The 25,892-nt window shown below is 41.9% G+C and overlaps 1 protein-coding gene across 1 annotated transcript in view; it reads left to right on the forward strand.

Moving 5' to 3' along the window:
• LOC125456201 (protein FAM78B) overlaps positions 1 to 25,614 on the forward strand; it is a 55,711-nt gene extending 30,097 nt beyond the window's left edge. Inside the window, exon 3 of the transcript XR_009446051.1 lies at positions 25,508 to 25,614. The gene's annotated coding sequence lies outside the window, so the exon portion shown is untranslated. The remainder of the gene's footprint in view (positions 1 to 25,507) is intronic.
• The last annotated feature ends 278 nt before the right edge of the window (positions 25,615 to 25,892 follow it).

A 25,892-nucleotide genomic window follows, 5' to 3' on the forward strand; every position in this document is an offset into this window, starting at 1 on the left:
TGATGTCAGAGGCAGAATCAGGTCTGTAAAAGTGGCCATTAATTAGTGAAATACAAGGGACAGCTTGGTAGTGAGCAAGAGATTTGTGGGTTGGCCACCTGTTTTATTTCACATGTCTTCTACCTTCAAATACAGCAATAAAACCAATATGCTCAGATATGGCATGACGCATTTCTGGAGCATTTGTGACTTGAGACCAGACCTCCTGGCTCAAGGGTAGGGACTGTACTAGCTGCACCACAACAGCCCTACCATACTGTGTCTAGCCCATAAAATATGGAGATTTCCTTTTAACCAAAAGTGGTCATTTGCATTTGGAGAGCTGCCAAATTTACCGGGCATTTTGATCCAATTCATTGAGTGGGAAATAAAGTAATTGCCAGGTCACGTCAGAGCTTCTTTTTCATCTAATAATATCTGAAAGGGAAAGCCTGGAATAGCAGAGAGACTGTACAACTGACATCCTAGTGCTTCACCCAAGTGAAAGAAACACACAAAGAGCCTGGCCTTCCTCAGTTTACTCTTTTTAAGGCAAAAGCTGTGTTTTCTTTTGAAGCGGGTGCTCGTGTTTTCAGAGTTAAAGAGCTGTGGCAAAGTCCAGTGAAAGACAAATAAATTTCCAAGCCAGTACTCCACCCTTCTCTCCAACTGTGGACTTCGTTCTGTTGTATTACAATATCACCCTGAAGTGCCAGGGTGTCTGCTTTCTTAAAAACCCTGTCATTGACCTGTAAACTGATGATAGCTGGCACTGAAAGCTCTTATGATTGTGTGAAGGTTGCCACTTTAGGCCCATTACTGAATCCTTCTGAGCTATTGCATCAGCCTTTCTGAACACCATCGTTGCTTCAATGAAATAACAGGTACTCCTGCAGAGGAAACACTTTGATTAACTTCCTTTTGGAAAGGAGATGTTAAGTGTACCATACACAGAGATTTCACTGGGCTGCAAAGCATTTAGGGCATGTGAAATGGCATTCATATGGCTCCTCATGCCTACCACACAGCTTACACATGATCTTCCTTCTTTTGCCAGCTTTACACTCTGGAATTTCCTAATTTAGCTTGCCAAGTCTAAGCCCTGACTTCAAAAGATTCTTTCTCAATCATGTTTTTGATTATTTCCTCAAGCTTGTTAGCTAGCTGCTCAGTGTTTACAACTTCATGTTTAATTAATGTTCATGGGATATCGCCATCGAGATGTAAGTGAATTTTCATTAGTCATGAAGTATTTATTTCAATTTGCAGCCGTCTATAAATGATAATTTAAACTGAACAATGACCTTTTGAAGACCTAATGAATAAAAGGGAAAATCTTTGCTGTTTGTACATTAACCTAAGTCCAATTCTTCTGGCACCCAAATCCTCTTCAGCTTTCATTTCCCAACTTATTGATCTCCAAATCACAATCCTTATTTAGAAATCCCTCTGTGGTCTACCTCCAAGACAGCTATATAGCTTGTGCTGTCCTAAGTCTCAATTTGTTTGCTGCACTCTCCTGTGTCTGGAGCTCTATATCTTCCTTATTCTGCAAACTTTATACCCTAGAACTTCCATCCTCTAACTTGCTGAGTCTCTCTCCAACTTTAAAAGACTTTTTTGAATATCACAAAGTGTAGACCTGGATGAACACTTTTAACTTTTATGTGTTGCCTGGCAGCCTTGTGTCACCTGCCAATCACTGGAAGCTTCCATAGAAAGGTGACTCAAGCATTGTGCTGGCCAGGCACAGTCATAATGATATCTTAAAAACAGAACCTTGGAATAAAGATTTCTGAACTGTTCTTCCATTTTTTCCCTTCTATTCATAAGGCCAAGCAGCATCTTAAGTTTCAATCATGCCCTTGGTCGTCTCTCCAAATCTGTTTCTCACTAGATCGCTTCCCAGTGTTTGTAACTTCTTTGTCTTTCATTGAAACAAGTTTAGTCATTTCATACATTAATATTTCAATTAGAAATTGAAAATTTTGGTATTTACCCCACATTTAGGATGTTACGAATCACTGAAGTAGTGTATTGGAAATCAAGCCTCACTATTTCCTGTAGTCGACCCAAGAATGAAAGATTTTATAAAGTATCCAATGTTCCCCAGCTTACCTGATTTTCAGACCCAGGTTGATAAAAAAACACAGACCAACTTTCTGCACTGAACAAAAATCACTATTTATTATAAATAATTAGATTTTAGCTATAGGCGAACAACTATTAGCCATTGGCACATAACACTACTAATGAAAAATGTAATCCCCTTTTAAACTCCTCCTTATACACATACAGACAAATAGGGTTAAATAGGTTATGGATAGAAGGGAAAAAATGGAGGAACAGTTCAGTAATCTTTATTCCAAGGTTCTGTTTTTAAGATATCATTATGACTGTGGCTGACCAGCACAATGCTTGAGTCACCTTTCTATGGAAGCTTCCAGTGATTGGCAGGTGACACAAGGCTGCCAGGCAACACATAAAAGTTAAAAGTAATAGTTTATGACAGACGTTGCAAGAAAAATAAATTGGTTTTCTTCAGGCTTACAGTGAGTTTTGACTGCAGAGAACAGCGAGACTGCTTTTGAGCTGGGAAAAAACTGAACTCTTCTATCTTTCTGTAATTTGCTCTCAGCTTCAAGCTGCTTAGTCACCCCAGAACCAGTCAAACCATTGTTGACAGACAAAAAGGTCTCTATCATTAATTGAAGGTCACTCGTCCGTAGACCAGCATCTTCTTGTTACCAACAAAAGCTGCATCTCCTAGTACATCCATGCATCTCCAAATCATCTGCAACTTAAACTCAATTACTGCTTGTCCAGACAGTTATTTATCATGCTTGCCATTGGTGTCAGGTTATATGCTCATAAAACATTTAGCCATTCATTGAAACACTTATTTTAAAACAGCTCGTTCTCATTTGAGTCCACAGTTTTTAGAGACACAAAAGGAAATAAACACAGTCTTAAAAAGATGATGCACATTTAAATGACTAGAAAACTACTGGGGACATTGAGTAATATCAGACAATGATGTGAGCATCTGTCCTGAATGGTGGGACAATTTGTGTCAATTGTTGCGGAGTGAAGTGGTATATTCAGCAAGACTTTATAGCCAGAACAGAACTAATTACCAATGACTGGGGGTCTGAGCTGCCCCAAAGCCTTCTTTCTACTCATTTAAACATTAAACTTCCTTTCTCTACTGAATCTAATGGCCAATCAGTGGTGGACAATGAATCACTCGTGAGTCTTAATAGAAAGACACACTTGTCCTAATATGATACAGTTTATGTCATGATAACAATAGATACAAGTCACATCAGCTAGTTAGAATAACTAGGTCAACAGGAGATGTCTATCTCCATTGGGATCTCAAGCTCAACTCCCAACTCACATTCAAGCTTACATAATGTTATCAGATTGGGTGGAGCCAATTAAAGTCCCCAGCATTAACCCTTCTGGAACCATTACTTCATGTATCAAGCACCTCGCGAAATGAGTTTGTGAGTCAGAGATTCAAATATTCCATGGAGCAAGACTGCCTCTCTGGGCTTGCTTAACCCACTCTATTTGTTCCATCACTTTGCCCATTAGTGACACCAGTGATGGTGAAACACAGATTGCATTCGAATAAAACAACATGACATATTGGTAACAGAGTGTAGGAGGCCACTATGTAACGTTGCAGCCACGAGAAAGTTAAAACCAGGAATAAATGTGTGCAAATGTTAAACTGATTATACTTAAGGAATATTGAGAAAGGAAATCCTTGGAAATCTGCAAAAAAAACGAGCCATGTGTGCATCAAGAAATTACAGAACCACTTTTCTGGGGTCACAATGGGGTTCCATGGAGTCCACAGAAAGATAAACTAATGTTAGAAAATAGTGGATGGTGCTATTACCATAACAATGGCACTCAGTATTCAATCATTCTTAATGCCAGATCTCTACAATGGCAAGTCATCATGTGTACAGCTAAACATGTGACAGCACAACACAGGGAAATAGGAAAAAAAATTGTAGTGTCATTGTTCATTCCATGGAACGTAATTTAGCCCAGAGCCAGTTTCTATGGATTATTCTCTCGATTTAGAATTCTGAAGTCGAAGGATATTGCACAAGTTTGAACAATGTTTGGTGGGACCATTATTTGTTCTACAGTAGAATAGGGTGGATAGGGAGAGCCTTTTTCCTAGGATGGTGACGGCGAGCATGAGGGGGCATAGCTTTAAATTGAGGGGTGAAAGATATAGGACAGATGTCAGAGGTAGTTTCTTTACTCAGAGAGTAGTAAGGGAATGGACCACTTTGCCTGCAACGGTAGTAGATTCGCCAAATTTAGGCACATTTAAGTCGTCATTGGACAAGCATATGGACGTACATGCAATAGTGTAGGTTAGATGGGCTTAAGATCGGTATGACAGGTCGGCACAACATCGAGGGCCGAAGGGCCTGTACTGTGCTGTAATGTTCTATGTTCTATGTTCTATATGTTCTATGTTCTATATATTTCTAATAATTGACACTGATTTGACAACTGAAATCAGAGATGAAAGAATCAGCCAAGGACACTTTATGGTGATGTAGCAATTGGGTTTCATCTCATTTTGTGGGTTAAGGCATTTTGGGTAGAGTAGAGGGAGTTGCTGTCTACATCAGTGAACCGAGATGTATGTAATTATACATTCACTTTTTGCTGCAGTCTCAGCAGTGCTGAGGAGGGAGTCAGAGACAGCTTGTTTGTTGCCATTGTCTTTTCATTAATCCAGAGGACAAGAAGATGTTGGTATTTGTGTGGAAACCCCATCATTACTGGATTTGGGGTCCAGCAGGACTGATGAGAGTCAGGTCGGGGGTGGGGGGACAGGTTGCAAGAGGAAACAGGTTGGGATAGAACATTTTAATGGAGGGACAGACTAATGCAGGGAATATAGGTTTGTGTTGCAAAGTCCGTATTACTAGTTAAATCCCTATTCTGTATCTGGCCAAAGGAGTGCACAATGTCGCATGCTAAAAGGTAACGATATAAATACTCCTGAGGACTGGCATTTCTTGTGGTAGATAAGGATAGAGAAAAATAAAACTGATTCATCAGTTGATTAAGTGCTTACTCAGCTTGAAACAATTTTTGGGTTAATTGAAATGGGTGTGTAAAAGGCCCATCTTTTGTAGAGTTTAAATGGCCGTCATTAACATGTTAGACTGCCAAATTAACCTCAAATTTGCAATCTTTTCTTCCTTTAATGATCCTCTAGAAATAAGGTTATGAATCTCAGAGCAAAGTGGCAGAAATAAAGATTAACTGAGCATTGCATTGATTTTGCTGGGTATACTGTCTGTCTCATTTAGGTGAGCTGATTTGATCTTTAGTCTTGAATACCCTTTTCATTTAAACAGCAGACTCTAGTACAATGAATATTTTTAAATGCCTTTGCTTGAATGATATTTTACAATTCAGTAAAAAAAAATGCCAATCCACATTCCTTAGGATACCAATTGAATGCTGTAAATGGGGTGGGGGAATTTTGGGATCATTTCTGGATGAATGCACAAAGGGAGACCAAATGCCCTTCCTCATCTGAAGTTATATTACAAAAGGAATGAATCATAAATTGTTTCCCTTTAATTCTCTATAAACTGTTGTCTATGCATCAATGTCTATTTCCTCTCTCAAAAATATCCTTGAAACAACATCCCTTTTTGCAACATTAATCCTTACTTGTAGGACACACAGCTTTCATTCTCCCAACCAATTCATTCTTTAGCCATATCTACATTTTTAAGTGTATAATTTATTAATTCTGACACACAAGTGAAGAGTAAATTATTGTTTGAACTCAATTCTAGTTAGAAGATTTGTTCTGCACTCCCATTTTATTTGGATTATTTAGTACATGGAGATTTGTAAGTTTAGTTTGCCTGTATATTAATGCCAACAATTCCAGAATAGCAATCACTGACCTGCAGCCATTTTCAAACTCAGACTGACTAAATGTAGAGAGCTGCATTAGCATATTCCAGGCAAGTGATTGGTGTATGCTCATGTTACTGATCCTGGAAGTTCTTGAGTTGAACAGCATGTTTGCCAAAAGAAATTTCTGACACATTTTCCCAAGCAGTGTATCTTGACCTTTTTCAGTTATCTGAGAGGTACTCACACCTTTAAAATGATCAGTATGAAACATCACACTCTGTCTAAATGCTGTAGCTTAATCAAATTTCACACTATTTTCGATTCTCAAAGTAACTTTAAGGGACCTCTGAGAACCTGATTTGTGTGTCAGGGCCATGGCACATGATCAGAACCACTTCAAGTGATTTCCAATAGCATCTTACTTTGCTGTTTGGACTGTTATTGAATGTCATACCCACCTCTATGTAACACTCCTGATAAGCAGCTAATGTTTTGGTCATGATATTGTAGCTATACCTTTAGTTGGTGAACAATGGCACCAGGACATATTACTTCAATCCTCCAACACTCCAATCCTACCTACGTGTACACCTATGAGTTTTATCATCTCTCCATTGATAGTTGAGCTGATAGCAGCCTAAACCAAAGTTCTAAAACTTCTTCTGTGAATCTCAGCAACTTCCTACTTCCCTTTTCTAGTTGAAGATAGTTTTTAAAACCTATTTCTTAGCAATCCTTATGCTTATCTCTTCTAACAGAATTATAAAATGGTCATAGCACAGCTCAGAAGGAGGCACCCATCATGTCTATGCTAGCTCTCCACAAAAGTAACTCATCTAATTCCACACCTACATTTTCACCGTGTCTTTGTAAACTCACCATTTTCGGATAATCTTCCAACTCCCTTTTGACTGCCTGGTTGAATCTGTCTCCACCACACTCTCAGGCAATGCTTTCCAGATCCTAGCCACTCAATGCTGAAAAGCCACTTTTGGAATACTGCATGCAGTTCTGGCCCTCCTGCTACAGGAAGGATGTTGTGAAACTTGAAATGGTTTGGAAAAGGATGTTGCCAGGGTTGAAGGGCTTGAGCTGTAGGGAGAGGCTGAATAGACTGGGGCTATTTTCCCTGGAGCCCCAGAGGCTGACAGGTGACCTGGTAGAGGTTTATAAAATCATGAGAGGCATAGATAGGGTGAATAGCCAAGGTCTTTTTCCTAGGGCAGGGGAGTCCCAAAGATTTTACATTGGGCCAGTAAGGCAGCAACGGCAGCCTAGTGATTGGAGCGGCACCTGCACCAATGTGTAGATGGGACTTAGGACTCTGAAATCTGGACCTTTTTTTCTTCTTGCTTACCTCCTTGCTCTGTTAAATCTTTTATTTCTCATTTCCGTAACCAAGTGGGTGCCAGTGAATGGTGACTTTGTGCACTTTTTACTGTACTTATGTATCCTCATACTTAGCACATGTGACAAATAAATAAATCTAAAACCTAAAATCTAAATCTAAGACTAGAGAGCATCGGTTTAAGGTGAGAGGCAAGATTTAAAAGGGGCCTATGGACCTGTTTCAACAGAGGGTGGTGTGTGTGTGAAATGAGCTGCCAGAGGAAGTGGAGGAGGCTGGTACAATTACAACATGTAAAAAGCATCTGGGTGGGTACATGAATAGGAAGGGTTTAGAGGGACACGGGCCAAATGCTGGGAAATGGGACTGGACTAATTTAGGATATCTGGTAGGCATGGATCAGTTGGACCAAAAGAGAGACACCACGAAGGAAAGAGTCTGAGAGTAAATCTGGAGGATATTTAAAATATTCTGTGTTTGAGACTGACATCTAATTAACCACATCTGCAGTAGTTCTTTGTGTATGAAAAATCAGGGTTTGCTTTGCAATTGTTGACAAATGTTATAACGCTTTTGCAAACATTTTGCAGTCAAGAGCAAAATCCAATGACACTCTGGTTCTACCAGCACTTGTTCTTTCTCAAACCTTGTCACTTCAATAAATAACTTTGAATTGACTTTGAAGGGTATAACACACTACTCGTATATATATAATTATGAAAGCAATTGACAACTCATGTATAATCCTCTGTTTTATAGATGTTTGAGAAAATATTTCCCATATGACTCCCAAGGGCAAAGATTTGAAATTTCTACTGTCAGATCTATTAAACAAATTGCTTTCTACTGATTAAGACATTATTTTGTTAATCTAGGAGTGTTTAGTATAATGACTTTGAATTTGAGAGACCAAGAGTCAGCAGTAAACTTCTGACTCCAAGTGTCGAATAAGTGAGTGGATTGCATGCAGAATGTTGGGCGGTTTCAGCTCGTGGAGGTCCAGTCCATTTCAATGTCTGGTTCTTGCTTCCAACATGCACCATGCCCCTAATAGCATCATGCTGAAACTCACCAGCTGGCATAATAAAAGGCTGTCTGGCGATCACCCTGTTCATTTGGCAAGATCCTAAATAGTTTGAGTGGGAGTATCACAGAAGGTAGTCGGCAGGGTGTTATTCTTCTAGAGTTCACAGGGTACTCTTTCTTCAGGCCCCTTGAAAGTAAGTAGTATCTTAATAATTTACACGGCTCCTTCTCAGCCATGCATTTTGACATTTTGGTTCAAATTTCACTCTAAATTGCATTCTGCTTCTTTTGACACATGTTAGCTTCATAGAATGATATCTGTAATTCACTGCCATTCATATCAGTATCATCAGTTAACTAAGGTACAGCCCGCTGAAACGGAAGTCCCAACAATGAAAACATGCAAATGGGGATAAAGTAAATATTAGTCCTGAAAATTTCAAGAGATAGGATTGTGACTATTTGCTTTGACAGTGTTCCACAGTGAGATTGTCGAAGCATTCTCTAGGAACCTAATCATCTTTGTAGCTTATGTGGTTGTTTTATCTTGAGTTTTGCCATTGCTGTAGGGAACCAGGTGCTTGTTTCTTTCAATTCTAACAAGTTCATTCTATATTTTGTAGTACATGTAGTACATATTTTGTAGTACATATCTATCTTTCTCCTTCCCTTGCTGTACTGATTTGCATTCCAAATATTTGGTCAAGAGTATGACACTAGCGCAACTCCCAAATTGACTTGTGCACAATTGGCAACGTGTCCTCTTATCACATTGAGTCATAGAGATACACAGCACAGAAATAGACCCTTCAGTCTGATTCATCCATGCTGACCAGATATCCTAAATGAATCTAGTCTCATTTTCCAGCATTTGGCCCACATCCCTCTTTACCCTTTCTATTCCTGTGCCCATCCAGATGCCTTTTAAATGATGTAATTGTACCAGCCTCCACCACTTCCTCAAGCAGTTCATTTGGTACATCTTCTACCCTCTGTATGAAAGATTTGTCCCTTAGGTCCCTTTTAAATCTTTCCGCTGTCACTTTAAACCAGTGCCCTCGAGTTTTCAACACCCCCACCCCAGAGAAAAGACCTTGTCTTTTCACCCTATCCATGTCTTTCATGATTTTATAAAATTCTACAAGGTCAGCCCTCAGCCTCTGATGCTCCAGTAAAAAAAGCTCAGCCTATTCAGTCTCTCCCTGTAGCTCAAAAACCTTCCAACCCCAGCAACATCCTTGTTAATGTTTTTTGATCTCTTCAAGTTCCACAACATCCTTCCTATAGCAGGAGGACCAAAATGGCATGCGGTATTCCGAAAGTGCCTAACCAATGTCCTGTACAGACACAACATGGCCTCCCAACTCCTACACTCAATACACTGACCACTAAATGCAAGCTTACCAAATGCTTTCTTCACTATCTTATCAAACTGCGACTCCACTGTCAAGGAACTATGAACCTGCACTTCAAGGTCTCTTTGTTCAGCAACACTCCCTGGAATATTACTATTAATTGTCTAAGTCCTGCCCTGATTTGCCTTTCCAAAATGCAGCATCTCATATTTGTCTAAATTTAACTCCATCAGCCATACTTCGGCCCACTGGCCCATCTGATCAAGATCCTGTTGTACTCTGAGCTAACCTTCTTCATTTGGCACTGCACCTCCAATTTTGATGTCATCTGCAAATTTACTTACCATTCTTCTCATGTTCACATCCAAATCATTTATAAAAATGATAGAAAGCAGGAGACCCAGCACCAATCCTACCAGCGCACCGCTGGCCATAGGCCTCCAGTCTGAAAAGCAACCCTCCACCACCACCCTCTGTCTTCAACCTTCAAGCCAGTTCTGTATCCAAGTAGCTGGCTCTCTCTCCATTCTGTGTGATCTAACCGTGCTAACCAGTCTAGCATGCGGAACCTTGTCAAGCATCCATAGAGATCACATCCACCACTCTAGCATCATCATTTCTCTTTGTTGCTTCTTCAAAAAACTCAAGTTAATGAGACACAATTTCCCATGCATAACACCATGTTGAGTATCATTTATCACTCTTTGCCTTTCTAAATATATGTACATCCTGTCCCACACGATTCCCTCCAACAACTTGCCCATGACTGATGTCAGGGTCACCAATCTACAGATCCTTGGGTTTTCCTTACAACCTTTCTTAAATAGTGACACCATGTCAGCCAACCTCCAGTCTTACGGCACCTCACCTGTGGCTATTGATGATACAAATACTTCAGCAAAGGGGTCCAGCAATCACTTCCCTCGCTCCCCACAGAGTTCTAGGGTACACCTGATCAGGTCCTGGGATTTATCCACCTTTATGCGTTTTAAGATGTTCAGCACCTCCTCCTCAGTAATGTAAACATTTCTCAGGAGGTTGCCATTTATTTCCTTACATTCTTTATCTTCTATATCCTTCTCCACAGCAAACACTGATGCAAAATATTTGTTAACTATCTCCCCCATCTCCTGCAGTTCCATGCATAAGTGGCCTTGCTGATCTTTAAGGGGCCCTATTGTCTCCCTACTACCCTTTTGCTCTTGAGGTATTTGTAGAATCCCTTTGGATTGTCCTTAACCCTATTTGCCTAGCTCATATCTGCTTTTAGCCCTCCTGATTTCCCGCTTAAGTATACTCCAACTGCTTTTGCTTCTAGGGATTCTGTCGATCTGTGCTGATCTCCACACCTGACATATGCCTTCTTCTTATTCTTGACCAAAACCTCAATTTCTCTAGTCATCCAGAATTCACTACACCTACCAGCCTTGTCCTTCACACTAACAGAAACATACTGTCTCTGGTCTCTCGTTATCTCATTTTTGAAGGCTTCCCATTTTCCAGCTGTCCTTTTACTTGTGAACATCAGTTTTTGAAAGTTTCTGCCTAATACCGTCAGAATTGGCCTTCCTCCAATTTAGAACTTTAACTTAGATCCAGTCTATCCCTCTTCAACACTATTTTAAAACTGGTAGAATTAAGGTCACTGGCCCCGAAGTGCTCCCCACTTACACATCATTATTTCCAAAGAGCAGGCCAAGTTTTGCACTGTCTTCAGTAGGTACATCCACACACTGAATAAGAAAGTTTTCTTGTACACACTTTACAAGTTCCTCTCCATCCAAGCCCTTAACACAATGGCAGTCCTAGCCTGTGTTTGGAAAGTTAAAATCCCCTACCATAGCCACTCTATTATTTGCACTAATAACTGAGATCTCCTTACAAATCTGTATATCAATTTCCCATTGACAGTTGGGGTGTTTATAGTACAATTCCAAGAAAGTGATCATCCCTTTCTTATTTCTCAGTTCCATCTAAAAGCCCTCCTGGATGCATTCCCAGGAATATCCCCCCTAAATACAACTGTATTGAAAAATGCAACTCCACCTCCTCTCTTGCCGTCCCCCTTCCACCTTCCACCCTTCCTATACCGTCTATACCCTGGAAAATTAAGCTGTCAGCCCTGTCCATCCCTGAGCCGTGTCTCTGTATTTGTTATGATATCCCAGTCTCATGTTCCCAAGTGTGCCCTGTGTTCATGTGCCTTACCTATGAGGCCTCTTGCATTGAAATGAATGCAGTTTAATTTATCAGTCCTACCTCATTCTCTGCTTTGTGCCTGCCTGCCCTGCCTGTTTGACTTACTCCTTTTTCTAAGTGTACCAGCCTGATCTCTTTCCTCACTATCTCCCTGGATCCCATGCACACCCCCCCATTAGTAGTTTGAATCCCCCTGAGCAGGTCCAACGGAACTCCCTGCCAGTATATCAGTCCCTTCCAATTTAGATGCAGTCTGTCCTTCATATACTGATCACTTCAACCCTAGACGAGATTCCAATGATCCAAAAATGTATATTCTTCTTCCCTGCACCAGCTCCTCAGCAACGCACTCATTTGCTCTATCCTCCTATTCTTACCTTCACTAGCTTGTGGCACTGGGAGTAATCCTCAACGTCCTACTTTTTAAACTCCTGCCTAATTTCCTGTATCCTCTCCCCAGAATCTCGTTCTTCTCACTTCCTATTTCATGAGGTTTAATGCGTACAACAATCTCCCGCTGGTTCCTCACCCCTCTGAGAATATTCTGCACCCTCTCTGAGATATCTTTACTCCTGGCTTCAGGGAGGCAACATACCGTTCTGATGTCTCACTGTTTGCTGCAAAACCATTCACTTGGAACTTGACATACCCCTCATTACATGAGATCCAGTCTCAGTTCTAGAAACCTGGCTGTCAGTGCTACATTCCCCTGTATCAATCTTATTTCAATCTCTCACCAGATAAGGATTCCGTACACAGATCTTGATTATTCTCAAATTGGATATACACATGCTTAGTGAATTATAAGTGTGATATTTTTGTCACAATACTGTAGATTCCTCCTTAGAAATGCAAGAAAATCTTGTTTGCTTTGGGAGTTAAGTGCTGAGTGTGGAATTCCTACTGAAGATTGTTTTTAACTTCCAGGTATGTTTGTATTTTAACTCAGTAGAGAATTTGATTACAGAATATAAAACTGTCTATTGGTGCATGCTTTCTGTGGTACCACACAAGACATTGCATTTTTTTTGCATTGAATGGGACTGCCCATTGGTCTTGTCACTTTTGTAAATCCAGAAGATCATGCTGCCATGATTGGCATGATCTTTACTTTTACCTTAAGCATAAGCCACACAGTCTTCTGAAAATAGTCACACCATGTTTTTATTTTAACCTGTTGTGAAGGTCAGTTATGTATGCCAATAAGAGTAAAGGCCTTAACACAGTTCCCTAGGGTGCTCTGGAGAATATGTCTCCAGGGGAGGATATTCCTCATCACACACCATTCTCTGTCTTCTGTTGAAAAGCAAGTGCCAGATCCAATTTAGTAATATTCCCTTGAATCCACAGTGGTGAAGTTCGGACAGGGGTTTTGGGAGCCCTGTGCACGTTCTATGATCCCAACCTGGTCATGGATATGGTTGGGGCGAGTGCTGGAACTTCCCAATGGAAGGCCATAACAGTGGAGCAGGAATAGAGTAGTAATGGTGTACAACAAAAAAAAATTACAGAATGAGAAGTAGTAGAAGGCCATTTGGCCATGAGGGCCTAGGCTGGCTTGTTGAAAGAGCAATCTGCTTACTCCCTCTCCCTGTACTTCCCCTGTAACCTGGAAGGTTTTCCATTTCAAGAATTATCCAATTCTCACACGTAAAACCATGTTGACTATCTCTAATCAGTCCTTGACTTCCATATACATGTAGGTCCTGTTTATTAGGATCCTCTCCAACAATTTACCCTTCACTGACCCATCAGACTCACTGGTCGAAAGTTCCCTGGCTTTTCCTTACCACCTTGCTTAAATAACAGCACCACATTAGCCACCTTCCAGTCTTCCGGCACCTCACCAGTGGCTATCAATGGTACAAATATCTCAGCAAGGGGCCCACTTCCCTAGTGTCCTGCAAAGTCCAGGGATACATCTGATCAGGTCCTGGGGATTTATCCACCTTCCTGCATATTAAGGCATCCGGCACCTCCTCCTCTGCAATATGGACACTTTTCAAAATGTCACTGTTTATTTCTCCAGGTTCTCTATCTTCCGTATCATTCTCCACAATAAATATGAACTAAAAAGATTTGTTTAGTATCTGACCCACCTCCTGAAGTTCCGCACACAGACGGCTATGTTGATCTTTATGGGGCCCTGTGTCGTTCTCAATAACTTGATTGAGTTTTTTTGAAGAAGTGACAAAGAAGATTGATGAAAGCAGAGTGGTGGATGTTGCCTATATAGACTTCACCAACGCTTTCGGCAAGGTCCCAAATGGTAGAACGATTAACAAGTTTAGATCACATAGAATCTAGGGAGAGATAGCCACTTGGATACAAGAATGGCTTGAAGGTAAGAGACAGGACCTTACCATTAATGTACAAGCCCTGCCCTGATGCCTTTCCAAAATGCAGCACCTCACATTTATCTAAATTAAACTCCATCTGTGACTCCTCAGCCCATCGGCCCATCTGATCAACATCCCGTTTTTTAGACTAGAGGGCTGTTTTTCAGACTGGAGGCCAGTGACCAGTAGCATACTGTAAGAATTGGTGCTGGGTTCACTGCGTTTTGTCATTTATATCAATGATTTGGGTATGAATATAGAAGGAATGGTTAGTAAGTTTGTAGATGATATCAAAATTGGAGGTGTAGTGGACATTGAAGAAGGTTACCTCAGAGTACAATGGGATCTTGATCAGATGTGCCAAGGGGCCAAGGCGTCACAGATGGAGTTTAATTTAGATAAATGTGAGGTGCTGCATTTTGGAAAGGCACATCAGGGCAGGGCTTGTACACTTAATGGTAAGGTCCTGAGGAGTGTTGCTGAACAAAGAGACCTTAGAGTGCAGGTTCATTGTTCCTTGAAGGTGGAGTTCCAGGTAAATAGGACAGTGAAGAAGGCATTTGGTATGCTTGCCTTTATTGGTCAGTGCATTGAGTGTAGGAGTTGGGAGGTCATGTTGCAGCTGTACAGGACATTGGTTAGGCTGCTTTTGGAAAACTGTGTTCAGTTCTGACTTCCCTGCTGTAGGAAAGATGTTATTAAACTTGAAAGGATTCCGAAAAGATTTTAAAGAATGTTGCTGGGGTTGGAGAGTTTGAGTTATAGGAAGAAGTTGAATAGACTTGGGGCTATATTCTGTGGAGCGTTGGAAACTGAGGGGTGACCTTATAGAGGTTTATAAAATCATGAGAGGCATGGATAGGGTAAATAGACAAAGTCTTTTCCCTGAGGTGGGGGACTGCAAAACTAGAGGGCACAGGTTTAAGATGAAAGGGGAAAGATTTAAAAGGGGCCCAAGGCACAACATTTTCGCACATCAGGTGGTGTGTGTATGGAATGAACTGTTCAAGGAAGTGGTGGAGGCTGGTACAATAGTAACATTTAAAGGGCATCTGGATGGGTACATGAATAGGAAGGGTTTAGAGGGATATGGGCTAAATGCTGGCAAATGAGACTGGATTAATTTAGGATATCTGGTCAGCATGGACAAGTTGGACCGAAGGGTTTGTTTCAATGCTGCACATCTCTATGGCTCTATGACTTATGAACACAATATCATACAGAGATGTAACTTTAAGTACCTGTTATACGAACATTTCCTGTACTTACAAATGGCTAACAGCCTGTGCTGCCCTTTCAGCCCATTCCTGATTATAACAGCTCACTGAGTAGATCACTTTCACCTCACGTCGCCTCTAATTTCCTTGCCGATCACTTTACATTTGTTCTCTTTGGTTATTAATTCTTGTGCCTTTGGATACAGTTACTCCGTATGTACTCTATCAAAACCCTTAAAGATTTTGAACATCTCTCAAATTACCCCTTTCCGTCTGAACTTACTAAGAACCCTGTTTCCCATCTCTCCAAATAACTAAAATCTTTTGTGTTTGGTAGTGTCCTGGTAAATCTCCTCTGCACCCTTCCTAATGACCTAATAGCCTTCCAACACATCTGTGCCCAGAATTGCCCAGAATATTCCAGCCATATAGATGCTTTAGGATAGTTGACTTCCTTTTGTCTCTTAGCTCCTAACATGGCAACAATGTAAACCGAGGATTCAGTTAAGGTCAACCAGTGCGAAAATAAAATTGGTGTTCTAACTAGTTCTTTATTATACCCTTGTGTAGTGGAATACAGAAATAGCATAGCATGCATTTGGCAGTAAATAGATGTACTAATTACCCCTTCCTCCAGCATCAGAAACTAATTCATTTTATGCTGAAGAACACACAATGTATTGCGAATGACTGGCATGGTAAAATAGCAAAGCATATTACCTCCAATGATGTTGGGTTGGAAAAATTTTATTTGCTCCTTCCCCTGCAATTAGTCTTGACATTGTTGCAGCAGTTGAAGAGCTGCTTCATGCCCTATTAATAAAATAACATACTTTGTGCTCTGTTCATTCAACTGAAAAGTGCCCAAAACTTCAAATTTGATGCCCCTCATATTAACAACTGGTACAGTGAAATTGTTTTCAAAAACAAATATATTTAGAAAATTACATATTGGATAACTTAAGCTTGCTTTACTGGAGGGTTATATAAAGACAAGCTGGACAACAAGAATAACAAAGATTTCAAGGTCAGTGTATGATTTCTTTTCATTTCAGTAATATTGGGATTTTTAAACTCAATGCAACATCTCATTACACAAGCACAACATATTTTCAAAACATTGCTCTCAGGTCTCCCGGCTTCTAAGAAGTCTGGAAAATTATTTCAGATTCAATTCCGAAAGACACAAGGCATTTGCTGGCATAAAATATTCTTCAAAACCGATACGGTAAATTGCTTTGTGGTTGATTGAACTTAGATGACATTGGGAGGATATACAAAAATAGGCTAGAGCAACACAGAAGTGAATATTCAATCCTTTCCTTTGGTTTCAATGCACGTGGTTTTACACAGTGTTCCTCTTGATCTGCTCACTCAGCTGACAAGGATTTATTTTAGAAAGAGCTGGTGGTGTGACGTGTTGAAACATTATCCTTTCGCTTGCAAACAGACCAGAATCCTTACTAGGCGGAAACCAAGATTGATGACAACATCTCTGATTGTAACTTACTTGTTTTCAGGGTCTCAAGACTGCTCAATTCCTTGACACTTTTCCATTTTCAATATTTATCAACGCCAGCTCAATTATGGCCTTTTGATTTATTTAATCTTTTATCCCATTCCATTCATCTGGTAGCATTCTTCACTCTGGACTAAGGCAGATCAACGACATTTTTCAATCACATTTCTGTTTCAAAGTGGTGGCATAACATTGGTTTTTGCTTTCTGATGCGTGGAACTGGTCTTCGATGAATTTAGTTTGGCCAAGTCCATCCAGATGTGCTTCGCGAAGCCTAGAGAACAAGAAGCAGAATAGGATAAAATAAGATAATTTTTCGAAAGCCAAAAGCACTCCAAAGTAGACCTGGTGAGCAAACGTATCGCTCACAAAGACAGGGCCAATGTTAACTGGATCTAATTAAGCAATATTGAGGGGACCCATAAGGTTACTGGCTTGGAAGCTGAATCACGCTTGAAACACAAGCAGAAAAGCAAAGTAGCAAGGTTTGTAGAGGTGAGAGATAATGGGAACTGCAGATGCTGGAGATTCCAAGATAATAAAATGTGAGGCTGGATGAACACAGCAGGCCAAGCAGCATCTCAGGAGCACAAAAGCTGACGTTTCGGGCCTAGACCCTTCATCAGAGAGGGGGATGGGGGGAGGGAACTGGAATAAATAGGGAGAGAGGGGGAGGCGGACCGAAGATGGAGAGTAAAGAAGATAGGTGGAGAGAGTGTAGGTGGGGAGGTAGGGAGGGGATAGGTCAGTCCAGGGAAGACGGACAGGTCAAGGAGGTGGGATGAGGTTAGTAGGTAGCGGGGGGTGCGGCTTGGGGTGGGAGGAAGGGATGGGTGAGAGGAAGAACCGGTTAGGGAGGCAGAGACAGGTTGGACTGGTTTTGGGATGCAGTGGGTGGGGGGGAAGAGCTGGGCTGGTTGTGTGGTGCAGTGGGGGGAGGGGATGAACTGGGCTGGTTTAGGGATGCAGTAGGGGAAGGGGAGATTTTGAAACTGGTGAAGTCCACATTGATACCATATGGCTGCAGGGTTCCCAGGCGGAATATGAGTTGCTGTTCCTGCAACCTTCGGGTGGCATCATTGTGGCAGTGCAGGAGGCCCATGATGGACATGTCATCAAGAGAATGGGAGGGGGAGTGGAAATGGTTTGCGACTGGGAGGTGCAGTTGTTTGTTGCGAACTGAGCGGAGGTGTTCTGCAAAGCGGTCCCCAAGCCTCCGCTTGGTTTCCCCAATGTAGAGGAAGCCGCACCGTGTACGGTGGATGCAGTATACCACATTGGCAGATGTGCAGGTGAACCTCTGCTTGATGTGGAATGTCATCTTGGGGCCTGGGATGGGGGTGAGGGAGGAGGTGTGGGGACAAGTGTAGCATTTCCTGCGGTTGCAGGGGAAGGTGCCGGGTGTGGTGGGGTTGGAGGGCAGTGTGGAGCGAACAAGGGAGTCACGGAGAGAGTGGTCTCTCCGGAAAGCAGACAGGGGAGGGGATGGAAAAATGTCTTGGGTGGTGGGGTCGGATTGTAAATGGCGGAAGTGTCGGAGGATAATGCGTTGTATCCGGAGGTTGGTAGGGTGGTGTGTGAGAACGATGGGGATCCTCTTGGGGCGGTTGTGGCGGGGGCGGGGGGTGAGGGATGTGTCGCGGGAAATGCGGGAGACGCGGTCAAGGGCGTTCTCGATCACCGTGGGGGGAAAGTTGCGGTCCTTAAAGAACTTGGACATCTGGGATGTGCGGGAGTGGAATGTCTTATCGTGGGAGCAGATGCGGCGGAGGCGGAGGAATTGGGAATAGGGGATGGAATTTTTGCAGGAGGGTGGGTGGGAGGAGGTGTATTCTAGGTAGCTGTGGGAGTCGGTGGGCTTGAAATGGACATCAGTGGACTCTCTCCGTGACTCCCTTGTTCGCTCCACACTGCCCTCCAACCCCACCACACCCGGCACCTTCCCCTGCAACCGCAGGAAATGCTACACTTGTCCCCACACCTCCTCCCTCACCCCCATCCCAGGCCCCAAGATGACATTCCACATCAAGCAGAGGTTCACCTGCACATCTGCCAATGTGGTATACTGCATCCACTGTACCCGGTGCGGCTTCCTCTACATTGGGGAAACCAAGCGGAGGCTTGGGGACCGCTTTGCAGAACACCTCCGCTTAGTTCGCAACAAACAACTGCACCTCCCAGTCGCAAACCATTTCCACTCCCCCTCCCATTCTCTTGATGACATGTCCATCATGGGCCTCCTGCACTGCCACAATGATGCCACCCGAAGGTTGCAGGAACAGCAACTCATATTCCGCCTGGGAACCCTGCAGCCATATGGTATCAATGTGGACTTCACCAGTTTCAAAATCTCCCCTTCCCCTACTGCATCCCTAAACCAGCCCAGTTCATCCCCTCCCCCCACTGCACCACACAACCAGCCCAGCTCTTCCCCCCCACCCACTGCATCCCAAAACCAGTCCAACCTGTCTCTGCCTCCCTAACCGGTTCTTCCTCTCACCCATCCCTTCCTCCCACCCCAAGCCGCACCCCCCGCTACCTACTAACCTCATCCCACCTCCTTGACCTGTCCGTCTTCCCTGGACTGACCTATCCCCTCCCTACCTCCCCACCTACACTCTCTCCACCTATCTTCTTTACTCTCCATCTTCGGTCCGCCTCCCCCTCTCTCCCTATTTATTCCAGTTCCCTCCCCCCATCCCCCTCTCTGATGAAGGGTCTAGGCCCGAAACGTCAGCTTTTGTGCTCCTGAGATGCTGCTTGGCCTGCTGTGTTCATCCAGCCTCACATTTTATTATCTTAGGTTTGTAGAGGTGTTCACCTGCACATCTGCCAATGTGGTATACTGTATCCGCTCTCCCTGTTGTGGCCTCCTCTACATTGGGGAAACCAAGCGGAGGCTTGGGGACCGCTTTGCAGAACACCTGTGCTCAGTTCACAATAAACAATTGCTCCTCCCCGTTGCAAACCATTTCAACTCCCCCTCCTATTCCTCAGATGACATGTCCATCCTGGGCCTCCTGCAGTGCCACAACGATGCCACCCGAAGGTTGCAGGAACAGCAACTCATATTCTGCTTGGGAATGCTGCAGCACAACTGTATCAATGTGGATTTCACAAGCTTCAAAATCTCCCTCCCACTACCGCATCCCAAAATCAGCCCAGCTCGTCCCCACCTCCCTAACCTGTTCTCCTTCTCACCTATCCCCTCCTCCCACCTCAAGCTGCACCTCCATTTCCTACCTACCTACCTCATCTGGCCTCCTTGACCTGTCCGTCCTCCCTGGACTGACCTATCCCCTCCCTACCTTCCCACCTATACTCACCTCTACAGGCTCCATCCCCGCGCCTTTAACTTGTCTGTCTCCTCTCCACCTATCTTCTCCTCTATCCCTCTTCGATCTGCCTCCCCCCCCCTCACTATTTATTTCAGAACCCACTCGCCCTCCCCCTTTTCTGATGAAGGGTCTAGGCCCGGAACGTCAGCTTTTGTGCTCCTGAGATGCGTCTTGGCTGGCTGTGTTTATCCAGCTCCACACTTTGTTAGCAAGGCTTGTACAAACTTTTTCTGACTGTATTCCTGAGTGTGGTTCGGTAAGAACTAAAGGAACATGCCTGAGAAAGGTGTATATAGTGATTGTAATAAGGTCAGCCAGGTAGACCTCATACAATATGAGTTCTCTGACTGGGGCTGTTAACCTGTTCCAATCAGAGAGCTCTTGCTGAGAGGTATAAACAGGAGTGTCAGGGGTTCTGCTCACTCTGAGGGAGCTGGATCAGCGTCAAGAACTCTTCACCTTTCAATAAAGGGTGACTTGGTGATGGGATACTAGCTTCTATGGAATTATTTCAGCATGGGATGTATTGTGTAAACAAAGCAGGGTCCAAAATCTGTTTTATTCCCATTTCGGTAAAGTTTCATTACAATGGGAATGCTGTAGTCAATTACCTGCCATACCAATGGCCTTCATAGGGACCATTCAACATCACCCACCAAAAGGTCAGTTTTAATTTTCCTGATATTGCCTTTATTATTGAGTCAGACACTGCTTGCCCCACTCTCCTCACTCTGCTTGCCCTCGCCCTAAGGAGTACACAGGTATAGCCCAAGTGTTGGAAAATGAGATTAGAATAGTTAGGTTTTTGACTGGTACAGACCTGATGGACCAAAGGGTCTTTTTCTGGGCTGTGGACCTCGATGACTGCATGTCTGTGTAACAACAGGAGCCATTGTAAGATTGTCACTGGGCTAGTGTACCTGAGGGTGGAGATGTGGGTTCAAATCTTCCACAATGACAGCTGATGGAATTTGAATTTGATTAATAAATCTGGAACGTAAAACTAGCTTCAGAAATGGTGACCGCCACTTATGTTGTAAAACTCACCTGGTTCACTAGTGCCCTGCACGGTAGGACATGAACCATTTTTGACTGCTCTGGTTTACATGGAACTCTGGATCCACAGTAATGTGGTTGATTCTTAACTGCCCTCAGTTCAAGAGGCAATTACAGATGAGCAACAAATGCTGGCCTGGTCAACAATATCCACATCCCATGAAGGAATGGAATCTCAGCTGATGCGTTTTATAATATTGGGGAAAGGACAAGCCTACATTACCTAACAGTAAATATCTAACAGTCATGTTGAGGGATTTAGTGAACCAGAGTAGATTGATCAAATGCAAAACAGATGCCATTCAATATATCCATGTGTTACAGTCCCTGATAATGATACATGTGATATAATGATTTTTAAATGTGTGTAAGTCCACCTTGATTTACTATTAAAAGGAAACATTAGCAAGAGTATGTTAATAAATGTAGGAGAAGCAAACTCAATACAAGAGAAAGTAGGATGTTTGTTTCTGTTAAAAGGTTAAATCCCATTGTTTGTGTGCTTTTTCTCTTGTGGCACAAGTACCAACCAGACACATATCATTAGAAGTCTGCATGGAGAGATAGGATTGCTAAACAATTCAGAGCCCATTAGTGCATAAAGCTCTTTTTGTGCTTATCAGAATCTAGCGTCAGATGCATCCAACATGGCTGCCAGTAGGAATTCATTTAGAACTATATCTGCAACTCCACTACCACTGATAACAGCACTAAAGTGATAGCTTTAGTTCTATTACTGGGAAAATCCTGATCCACTTAGCTTACTTCAGATTAGGTACACTTAGCTTCATTTATCATCACAATATTAGTACTAGCACTATTCATCATGTCTTATGAAGGGACAATACGGCTCCAAGCTCTGAACTCATTGCATTGAGACATATGTGCTTCATTAGGATATGTAGATAAAGTGGTGGCAGCTGTTTTAAGCACTCAGGCTGAAAGAAGAAATAGATTCCACGGAATTGTCCTACAACGGAGATGTGTGAGCACTGAGTGTCAATTTCTCTTATCAAGATTTATATGTGAGATCGTATGAGAGTAAATATCTGGTGTAATCTTCTGCTTTGTACAATATGAAATTTTGCTTTACTGACAAAATGTATGGAAGCTATGGGCAGTGTGAAGAATCAGAACGTTACTTGAATGCTACTTCATATGACAATCACACAGAAGGATGTTTTGCCCAAAATAACAGCGCTCCAGCTACTTTTCAAACATTAAAATACTGTAACATGGAGTGATGAGGCATTCCGCTGGCATAAGCATGTCCTTTCCTAAGACTTAGGAATCTCGTAGTATTTAGTTCATACATTTCACCATAAATGAAAGATTTGTAAACTAATTCTTATGCATCCAATATGCTTGCCCTTTTTCAAGTGAATAAAGAGGTTCAGTAAATACATTTCCTTAGAAATGATCACCTTCAAACATGGATTCTGACCATTCATTCACATCTTGGGATCGAGATAATATTGTAAAACAATCTGATAATAAAATATTGCTATGATTCACCCTAAATTATCATTTAGTCGGTGTAAAAAAGATGCAAAATTTCACTTTTTATCTCATTCTCTGCAACAGTGATTATAAGATATACAATGACAAATCTGGATGTATTGTTTGTTTGTTCAACGATAATTGAAAGACCTTTAGTGGTTAACTTTATTTATAGCTCATTGCATTAGGTACAAACTGCAGTCTAAGCTTGGCTGCAGACAACCCTTTCCATGTTCATATCTTTCAGTTACTTTTGGATAACTAAGTGTGCACAAATTTATTTTGTATTCAATGCTAACTTCTTTGCATGCGGTTGAAAAATTTTGAAAATATGAGGATTTCGAGTACGTGATTAAAAAGGTCATGTCATGATTAAGGATTAGATATAGTTTAGATCAGCACTACCAGGGTACAGTCATATTTGACTTAAATCATTAACTCTCTTTCTATCCCCACAGATGCTGAGACTCCCCAGCATTTTCTGTTTCTATCATGGCAGCATATAACATGAAAACTCATATTTATCACCTCTTTTACAATCTCTAAATGATCATTTGTGTCATAAAACATTGTAACATGATATTATCAGACCACGTTGTACAGTACATGTTTGATATTGGAATCTGAAAGAATGATTAAACTACAAATTTCTGGATGACTATTTGTAAAAATGTCTTTCAGCTTTAATTGGAATAATTACTCAGAAGCCAAAAGTGTTTAACAATTCTTTTTTGATGCAGCCTACTTCACTATTTCTTTTATCTACTGTCCTTAACCAGCCTTTAGCCACTTCATTCAAACCAAGGTCAACAAAGAGGCAGGAAGAACTGACAACAAAGAACAAAGAACAAAGAACAGTACAGGAACTGGCTTTTTGGCCCTCCAAGATTGTGCCAACACATTTTGCTCCTCCATATTAAACCTGTCTTCACTTAAAAGATTCAAATCCCTCTATACCCTTCCAGTTCATATATTCCTCCAGGGTATTTCTTGAATGCTGCAATTCTGTCTGCTTCCACCGCCTCCTCTGGCAGTGCATTCCAGGCACTCACCACCCTCTACGTGAAAAACTTGCCTCGCACATCTTTTTTAAACATCCCCCCTCGCACCTAGTAATTGACACCTGCATCTTGAACAGAAGCCTCATATTTTCCAGTCTATCCATGCCATTCACAATCTTACAAACTTCTACCAGGTCACCCCTCAACCTCTTGTGATCCAATGAAAATAAGCCCAATCTGTCCAACCTTTCTTGATAGCTAAAATCCCCCACACCAGGCAACATCCTGGTAAACCTTTTCCGTACCCGCTCCATAGCTTCCACATTATGTTTTTCTCTCCACTGTCAGACCTGCTGAGTCTCATATAGTGAGTTGTTATGATTGGAAATACACTTAACCTGAAAATGATGGAAGCAAATTCAATAAATTGGATAAATGTTTGAAGGAGAAAATATTGTGGGCTGTTGAGAAAGTGTAAGGAAAAGGAACAAACTGAAAGAAGCTTTGGAGAGTGCACGATGAATCAAATAATATTCTGCTGTGTTGTAGTATTCTGCGTTTCCTTTAAAATCTGTTTGTGATTAGCTCAAATTTATTTTGAATTTACATCTATAAATAAGAGTGCATGTATTTCAAGGCAGTACGTATTTTCATTGCTTATCTGGCTATAAGTTGCCCCAGTGCTGTAATTGAAACAGCAATATTTGGCATGCAAGAAAAGATATGGCCGAATATAATTAGCATTTATCAAAATCACAATTCTGCTATTGGTAAATGTCTCTGTCCTTTGCAAAGTAAGGCCACTTCAGGAAAGCATGATCAAAACAAGAATTGCCCAAAACATATGTTTTCTGAAAAATAAGGATGTGGGGAAGGGAAGTCAATGTTGATAGAATCATATATCACCAAAGAGGCCATTTGGCCCATTGAGTCTGTACCACCAAAAATACATTATTACTTACACTGGTCCCTCTGGGCTTATAGCCTTGAATATATGACACTTCCAGTGCTCATTGTGAGGTTTCTTGCCTTAACTATCCTCCCAGGCAGTGCATTCCAGGCACCGTGCCCCCACCACCCCCCCACCCACACCCCCACCCCCCACCCCACTAGGTGAAATGGGTTTTCCTCAAATCACCTCTAAATCTCTTGCCTTTCATTTAAAAAATTATACCTCCTTGATATTGACTTTTTAATTTGGGGGAGCAGCTGATTCCTATTCGCCCTGTCCATGCCCCTTATACATCTCTATCAGAACGCCTCATTTTTCTGTACTCCAAAGAGAACAACCCAAAATTATCCTGCCTTTCTTCATTGCTGAAATTACTCATCCCAGGCAACGTCTGATAAATCTCCTTTCCACCCACTTCAGCATGCAATCCTATTCTTCTTATAGTGTGGTAACCAGAACTACACACAATACTCCAGGCATTGAAGCAATTATAGTTCTGTTTGAAAATTTGCTTAGGATACAATGTGAAGAAAAGCCTTAAATCGGAGACTCCTTTCACTCAAAAAAAAGCCTGCTTCGAAACTGTTACATACACATCGTGCAATCAAAATAAATACTCCAGTTCATTTATTGTTGCCTTATTTAATCAGGATAACTTGTTCTCCAGTCTACTGACTCCTAACATCTAAAACTCATTCTGCATCTTCATGTAACATTGCATATTGCAGATACCTATCTCTTTCAAATGTTTTTCAGATAACTCGGTCAAACAGAACAAGTTGGAAGGACTGATAATCCAATGCTCTGGTGCAAATCCTGGATTTTAGAAGATGTGTGCAGCTGTAAATCGGTTTTCTGAGCACAAGAAAATGAACTGTATTTATTATTAATGAATGTCAGGAATTGAATTATCAAAGCGTGTTTGAAACCCAGATCTGCAATTACATTACAAGTGCAGTGATTTTGCAATGTTACAGTTGTAGTGTGAATGCACCTTAAGAATAGTGATAACACAGCGTGAAGCTGGATGAACACAGCAGTTCAAGCAGCATCAGAGGAGCAGGAAAGTTTGACGTTTCAGGTCGAGACCCTTACTCATTTTTTCGGGCTCTCTGATGCTGCTTGGCCTGCTGTGTTCATC

The sequence above is a fragment of the Stegostoma tigrinum genome, chromosome 8, assembly GCF_030684315.1.
Source record: "Stegostoma tigrinum isolate sSteTig4 chromosome 8, sSteTig4.hap1, whole genome shotgun sequence".
Taxonomy (NCBI): Eukaryota; Metazoa; Chordata; class Chondrichthyes; order Orectolobiformes; family Stegostomatidae; genus Stegostoma; species Stegostoma tigrinum.